At 60.2% G+C, this 6,000-nt stretch overlaps 1 protein-coding gene across 1 annotated transcript in view; it reads right to left on the reverse strand.

Moving 5' to 3' along the window:
- LOC137349115 (uncharacterized) overlaps positions 1–4,753 on the reverse strand; it is a 50,248-nt gene extending 45,495 nt beyond the window's left edge. The window contains exon 1 of the mRNA XM_068014472.1: positions 4,468–4,753. The gene's annotated coding sequence lies outside the window, so the exon portion shown is untranslated. The remainder of the gene's footprint in view (positions 1–4,467) is intronic.
- Positions 4,754–6,000: the final 1,247 nt, after the last annotated feature.

Consider the following 6,000-nt stretch of genomic DNA (forward strand, 5'->3'; position numbering starts at 1 on the left):
ATTGCCCTCAGTGCCCCTCCCCACACCTATAACCCATTGCCCTCAGTGCCCCTCCCCCACACCTATAACCCATTGCCCTCAGTGCCCCTCCCCACACCTATAACCCATTGCCCTCAGTGCCCCTCCCCCACACCTATAACCCACTGCCCTCAGTGCCCCTCCCCCACACCTATAACCAACTGCCCTCAGTGCCCCTCCCCACACCTATAACCCACTGCCCTCAATGCCCCTCCCCCACACCTATAACCAACTGCCCTCAGTGCCCCTCCCCCACACCTATAACCCACTGCCCTCAATGCCCCTCCCCCACACCTATAACCAACTGCCCTCAGTGCCCCTCCCCACACCTATAACCCACTGCCCTCAATGCCCCTCCCCACACCTATAACCAACTGCCTTCAGTGCCCCTCTCCCACACCTGTAACCCACTGCCCTCAATGCCCCTCCCCCACACCTATAACCAACTGCCCTCAGTGCCCCTCCCCCACACCTATAACCAACTGCCCTCAGTGCCCCTCCCCCACACCTATAACCCACTGCCCTCAATGCCCCTCCTCCACATCTATAACCAACTGCCCTCAGTGCCCCTCCCCCACACCTATAACGAACTGCCCTCAGTGCCCCTCCGTCACACCAAAAATCCACTGCCCTCAGTGCCCCTCCCCCACACCTATAACCCACTGCCCTCAATGCCCCTCCTCCACATCTATAACCAACTGCCCTCAGTGCCCTTCCCCACACCTATAACCCACTGTCCTCAGTGCCCCTCCCCCACACCAAAAATCCACTGCCCTCAGTGCCCCTCCCCCACACCTATAACGAACTGACCACAGTGCCCCTCCGCAACACCATAAATCCACTGCCCTCAGTGCCCCTCCCCCACACCAAAAATCCACTGCCCTCAGTGCCCCTCCCCCACACCTAACCAACTGCCCTCAGTGCCCCTCCCTCACACCAAAAATCCACTGCCCTCAGTGCCCCTCCCCCACACCTATAACCCACTGCTCTCAGCGCCCCTCCCCCACACCTATAACCCACTGCGTTCAATGCCCCTCCCCCACACCTATAACCCACTGTCCTCAGTGCCCCTCCCCCACACCCAAAAATCCACTGCCCTCAGTGCCCCTCCCCCACACCTATAACCCACTGTCCTCAGTGCCCCTCCGCAACACCATAAATCCACTGCCCTCAGTGCCCTCCCCCACACCAAAAATCCACTGCCCTCAGTGCCCCTCCCCACACCTATAACCCACTGTCCTCAGTGCCCCTCCCCCACACCAAAAATCCACTGCCCTCAGTGCCCCTCCGCCACACCTATAACCCACTGCCCTCAGTGCCCCTCCCCCACACCAAATATCCACTGCCCTCAGTGCCCCTCCCCCACACCTATAACCCACTGCCTTGAATGCCCCTCCCCAACACCTATAACCCATTGCCCTCAGTGCCCCTCCGCCACACCTATAACCCACTGCCCTCAGTGCCCCTCCCCCACACCAAATATCCACTGCCCTCAGTGCCCCTCCCCCACACCTATAACCCACTGCTCTCAGCGCCCCTCCCCCACACCTATAACCCACTGCGTTCAATGCCCCTCCCCCACACCTATAACCCACTGTCCTCAGTGCCCCTCCCCCACACCAAAAATCCACTGCCCTCAGTGCCCCTCCCCCACACCTATAACCCACTGTCCTCAGTGCCCCTCCGCAACACCATAAATCCACTGCCCTCAGTGCCCCTCCCCCACACCAAAAATCCACTGCCCTCAGTGCCCCTCCCCACACCTATAACCCACTGTCCTCAGTGCCCCTCCCCCACACCAAAAATCCACTGCCCTCAGTGCCCCTCCGCCACACCTATAACCCACTGCCCTCAGTGCCCCTCCCCCACACCAAATATCCACTGCCCTCAGTGCCCCTCCCCCACACCTATAACCCACTGCCTTGAATGCCCCTCCCCAACACCTATAACCCATTGCCCTCAGTGCCCCCTCCGCCACACCTATAACCCACTGCCCTCAGTGCCCCTCCCCCACACCAAATATCCACTGCCCTCAGTGCCCCTCCCCAACACCTATAACCCATTGCCCTCAGTGCCCCTCCCCCACACCTATAATGCACTGCTCTCAGTGCCCCTCCCCCACACCTATAACCCACTGCCCTCAGTGCCCCTCCCCCACACCTATAACCCACTGCCCTCAGTGCCCCTCCCCCACACCTATAACCCACTTCCCTCAGTGCCCCTCCCCCACACCTATAACCCACTGCCCTCAGTGCCCCTCCCCACACCTATAACCCACTGCCCTGTGCCCCTCCCCACACCTATAACCCACTGCCCTCAGTGCCCCTCCCCCACACCCTATAACCCACTGCCCTCAGTGCCCCTCCCCACACCCTGTAACCCATTGCCCTCAGTGCCCCTCCCCCACACCTATAACCCATTGCCCTCAGTGCCCCTCCCCACACCTATAACCCATTGCCCTCAGTGCCCCTCCCCCACACCTATAACGAACTGCCCTCAGTGCCCCTCCCCACACCTATAACCCATTGCCCTCAGTGCCCCTCCCCACACCTATAACCCACTGCCCTCAGTGCCCCTCCCCCACACCTATAACCCATTGCCCTCAGTGCCCCTCCCCACACCTATAACCCATTGCCCTCAGTGCCCCTCCCCACACCTATAACCCATTGCCCTCAGTGCCCCTCCCCACACCTATAACCCACTGCCCTCAGTGCCCCTCCCCACACCTATAACCCATTGCCCTCAGTGCCCCTCCCCACACCTATAACCCATTGCCCTCAGTGCCCCTCCCCACACCTATAACCCACTGCCCTCAGTGCCCCTCCCCACACCTATAACCCATTGCCCTCAGTGCCCCTCCCCACACCTATAACCCACTGCCCTCAGTGCCCCTCCCCCACACCTATAACCCATTGCCCTCAGTGCCCCTCCCCACACCTATAACCCACTGCTCTCAGTGCCCCTCCCCCACACCTATAACCCACTGTCCTCAGTGCCCCTCCCCCACACCTATAACCCACTGCCCTCAGTGCCCCTCCCCACACCTATAACCCACTGCTCTCAGTGCCCCTCCCCCACACCTATAACCCACTGTCCTCAGTGCCCCTCCCCCACACCTATAACCCACTGCCCTCAGTGCCCCTCCCCACACCTATAACCCACTGCTCTCAGTGCCCCTCCCCCACACCTATAACCCATTGCCCTCAGTGCCCCTCCCCACACCTATAACCCACTGCTCTCAGTGCCCCTCCCCACACCTATAACCCACTGCTCTCAGTGCCCCTCCCCACACCTATAACCCATTGCCCTCAGTGCCCCTCCCCCACACCTATAACCCACTGCCCTCAGTGCCCCCTCCCCACACCTATAACCCACTGCCCTCAGTGCCCCTCCCCCACACCTATAACCCACTGCTCTCAGTGCCCCTCCCCACACCTATAACCCACTGCTCTCAGTGCCCCTCCCCACACCTATAACCCACTGCCCTCAGTGCCCCTCCCCACACCTATAATCCATTGCCCAGTGCCCCTCCCCACACCTATAACCCATTGCCCTCAGTGCCCCTCCCCACACCTATAACCCACTGCCCTCAGTGCCCCTCCCCACACCTATAACCCATTGCCCTCAGTGCCCCTCCCCACACCTATAACCCACTGCCCTCAGTGCCCCTCCCCCACACCTATAACCCATTGCCCTCAGTGCCCCTCCCCAAACCTATAACCCATTGCCCTCAGTGCCCCTCCCCAAACCTATAACCCATTGCCCTCAGTGCCCCTCCCCAAACCTATAACCCATTGCCCTCAGTGCCCCTCCCCAAACCTATAACCCATTGCCCTCAGTGCCCCTCCCCAAACCTATAACCCATTGCCCTCAGTGCCCCTCCCCACACCTATAACCCATTGCCCTCAGTGCCCCTCCCCAAACCTATAACCCATTGCCCTCAGTGCCCCTCCCCAAACCTATAACCCACTGCCCTCAGTGCCCCTCCCCCACACCTATAACCCATTGCCCTCAATGCCCCTCCCCACACCTATAACCCACTGCCCTCAGTGCCCCTCCCCCACACCTATAACCCATTGCCCTCAATGCCCCTCCCCACACCTATAACCCACTGCCCTCAGTGCCCCTCCCCACACCTATAACCCATTGCCCTCAGTGCCCCTCCCCACACCTGTAACCCACTGCCCTCAGTGCCCCTCCCCCACACCTATAATCCATTGCCCAGTGCCCCTCCCCACACCTATAACCCACTGCCCTCAGTGCCCCTCCCCCACACCTATAACCCATTGCCCTCAATGCCCCTCCCCACACCTATAACCCATTGCCCTCAGTGCCCCTCCCCACACCTGTAACCCACTGCCCTCAGTGCCCCTCCCCCACACCTATAACCCATTGCCCTCAGTGCCTATGGACTGGGAGCCGCAGCCACGATGCACTCTCGGCTCTCACCTTGGCTTTCAGTCCCAGCAGCAGTTTGGCGAAATGCCGGTATGCCACCAATTTTGGCACACTGCGGTTCACAGTCTCCAGGAACTCCAAAGCCCGGCCGTAACATTTGAAGTCACGCTTGGTGACAACCGACCACACGGCAAGTGCTGTCAGCTGGATGGGTGGCACCAAGGGACTCAGCGTCTCCAGACTGGGGCAGGTGTCTACACAGGGAGAGGGTAGGGTAGGGCGGGGGGGAGGAGGAGAGGAGAGGGACGGTGCGGGGGAGGGGGGGGGGGGGAGGAGGCACAAAGGAGTTAAAGCAGTGAGCACCACATCTAATACTCACTACACAATACTGGTTACCGCCTCTGGTTATAACACTCTCTCTCCGCACCCCCTCGGGTTATAACACTCTCTCTCTCTCTCTGCCCCCCCACCCCCCCTCGGGTTATAAACACTCTCTCCCCCCCACCCCTCGGTTATAACACTCTCTCTCCCCCCCCCCCACCTCGGGTTATAACACTCTCTCTCTCCCCACCACCCTCGGGTTATAACACTCTCACTCTCCCCCCCCCCCCCTCGGGTTATAACACTCTCTCTCTCTCTCTCTCTCTCTCTCTCTCTCTCTCTCCCCCCTCCCTCGGGTTATAACACTCTCTCTCCCCCTCCCCTCCCTCGGGTTATAACACTCTCTCTCTCTCCCCCCTCCCTCGGGTTATAACACTCTCTCTCCCCCCCCTCCCTCGGGTTATAACACTCTCTCTCTCTCCCCCCCTCCCTCGGGTTATAACACTCTCTCTCTCCCCACCACCCTCGGGTTATAACACTCTCACTCTCCCCCCCCCCCCCCCTCGGGTTATAACACTCTCTCTCTCTCTCTCTCTCTCTCCCCCCTCCCTCGGGTTATAACACTCTCTCTCCCCCTCCCCTCCCTCGGGTTATAACACTCTCTCTCTCTCTCTCTCTCCCCCCTCCCTCGGGTTATAACACTCTCTCTCTCTCTCTCTCCCCCCTCCCTCGGGTTATAACACTCTCTCTCCCCCCCCTCCCTCGGGTTATAACACTCTCTCTCTCTCCCCCCCTCCCTCGGGTTATACTCTCTCTCCCCCCCCCCTCCCTCGGGTTATAACACTCTCTCTCTCCCCACCACCCTCGGGTTATAACACACTCACTCTCCCCCCCCCCCCCCCCTCGGGTTATAACACTCTCTCTCTCTCTCTCTCTCTCTCTCCCAACCCCACCCTCTGGTTATAACACTCTCTCTCCGCCCCCCTCCCTCGGGTTATAACACTCTCTCTCCCCCCCCCCCCCACCCTCGGGTTATAACACTCTCTCTCTCTCTCTCTCTCTCTCCAACCCCACCCTCTGGTTATAACACTCTCTCTCCGCCCCCCCCCTCGGGTTATAACACTCTCTCTCTCTCTCTCCCCCTCCCTCGGGTTATAACACTCTCTCTCCCCCTCCCCTCCCTCGGGTTATAACACTCTCTCTCTCTCTCCCCCCTCCCTCGGGTTATAACACTCTCTCTCCCCCCCCCTCCCTCGGGTTATA

This window comes from Heterodontus francisci, chromosome 34 (assembly GCF_036365525.1).
Source record: "Heterodontus francisci isolate sHetFra1 chromosome 34, sHetFra1.hap1, whole genome shotgun sequence".
Lineage (NCBI taxonomy): Eukaryota > Metazoa > Chordata > Chondrichthyes > Heterodontiformes > Heterodontidae > Heterodontus > Heterodontus francisci.